The 1912-nt window shown below is 45.0% G+C and overlaps 1 non-coding gene across 1 annotated transcript; it reads left to right on the top strand.

Moving 5' to 3' along the window:
* Positions 1-491: 491 nt before the first annotated feature.
* On the top strand, positions 492-564 carry TRNAQ-CUG (transfer RNA glutamine (anticodon CUG)). The gene has a single exon. It is a non-coding gene; the product is annotated as a tRNA-Gln (tRNA).
* The last annotated feature ends 1348 nt before the right edge of the window (positions 565-1912 follow it).

Genomic DNA, 1912 nt, shown 5'->3' with positions numbered 1-1912 from the left:
GGGCCACCAAGTCCCACCAAGTCCCTGGCACTCAGGGACTCAGTTACAGTTGCCTTTTTAAGAATACCTCCTTTCAGGGGGAGCAGTGGACAATATTGGTGCTCCTGCCCAGATCTCCTAAGATCTGTTTTTTTTCTTGACCATTTTTGTGCACACCCCCTCACTCCTTTCTTGTGCTTTTGATTCTAATTGACAGCATTTGAAGTTCTTTGGAAATCTGCTTTTAGTTCTACCAGAGCCCATGCAGGGAGCCGTCACCCCAAAGTGCCTGGGAATTTATTCTCCACAGCCCTGCCCCACGGCCCTTGATCAATGGCCTACAGGTAAGGGGCTATGGAAGTCCAGCACTCCTGCCTCATTTGGTGCCACTAGGAAGTCAGCCTCTGCGGGGGCTTTGCCTGAAGACTGCAGCCTTGCTTCACTTCCTCCCATCTCCCCTCTGCCTCCCCTACTCTCTGGCTGGTCTCCTCAAGAAGCACTTTCTTGGGAATTCCCTGGTGGCCCAGTGGTTAGGACTCGGCACTCTGACTGCCGAGGGCTTGGGTTCAATCCCTGGTCGGGGAACGAAGATCCCAGAAGCCGCGTGGTGCAGCCAAAAACAAAAAACAAAAAACACCTTCTTAATAAATCTCTTGCTCAGTCTCAAATCCTCATCTCAGGAAGCCCAACCTAAAAACACCTCCCTGTCTCCTAACACTTCAATCCCTTTAAGAGTCTGATGAAAGTTCTGGGCACTTTTCCTAAAAGAAAAGGTACATATGTATGTAATTGGCTTGCCTTTGCTCCCTGGTCTTGGAAGTATAAGAAATGTCTCCTCCTTAATTTTTCCAAGTCCTCTCTGGCTCAGCTTTCCACCCACCAGTTGGTTGAGAAATACAAGTTCAGTTATTTGTGGGAGCGTCTTTCTCGTTCTTCCTAGCTATTCACTTCAGATCATACAGGAAACCTGGTCTGGAAATACTGGGGAGAGGCTTGGGACTTAAGTCTAGTACTCTGGGGGGTTTTGTCCTTCACTCAGAGGTGCAGGTGATAACCTGTGGTTCTGCTCGGGCATCTGTGTTGAGTTCCCATACGGCAGCACTAGCATTCAGACTCCTTAGGTACCTCTGCAAGGAAACACCCAGCTTTTCTCATGTGAGGCCCTGATACCTCTGGGCTACTCTGTGTGAGCCCTGTTACCAGAAGAACTCCTATGGATAGCATCTCTCCCCTCACTCCCTACCCCTAGTTCTATTCTTAGGAACTATCTCTTGCATGATGTTGGTGCCATTTTTCCTTACCATTGTTGTCATCATATTGCTATTATGACAGTACTTGTTGAACCTGTGTCAGAACCAATGTCATTCAGAGTTTTGGCTCATAAGATGGTGACAGGCCTTGGGCAAAATATTTTCTTCAAGTGATGCCAATGGTAAACATTCCCAGTGGTCAGATAGTGGTTCAGGTACCATCACCTTTTCATGGATAGGGGTCATATATTATTTATCTTTATATACCTGGCAAATACCATAATACCTGGCACTTACATTACTAATAAGTAAATGTTAAGTTGATCCAATTGATCTCATATAAACTCTGTTAGTTGGTTAGCATGAAGGATTATATTGATAAACTTTGTAAATATTCCCCTTTGGAATAAGGGTATATTTTTACATTTGCACTTGATGTGTGTTTTACCATCTTGAGGGAAATACAGAAGGTCACATCTCCTTATATATTCAAATAAAAATGACTCTCCCTTTCCATTATTGCACAAATGTCTTTGAGTACAGAAGTCCCTCCTCCTGTATAAAAACTGGAAGAACTTACTTAATCCAATTACAAGGTGCTCCCACCTTGTGCTGCTATCAGAGTGGGAACCAGAAATGTCTCTGAGACTAGAAGACTCAGTTTGGGGAACCAGATACTCCAG

This window comes from Lagenorhynchus albirostris, chromosome 13 (genome assembly GCF_949774975.1).
Source record: "Lagenorhynchus albirostris chromosome 13, mLagAlb1.1, whole genome shotgun sequence".
Taxonomy (NCBI): domain Eukaryota; kingdom Metazoa; phylum Chordata; class Mammalia; order Artiodactyla; family Delphinidae; genus Lagenorhynchus; species Lagenorhynchus albirostris.
Note: the sequence above shows the minus strand (reverse complement) of the source record. Positions and strands in the feature narration are given on the sequence as shown.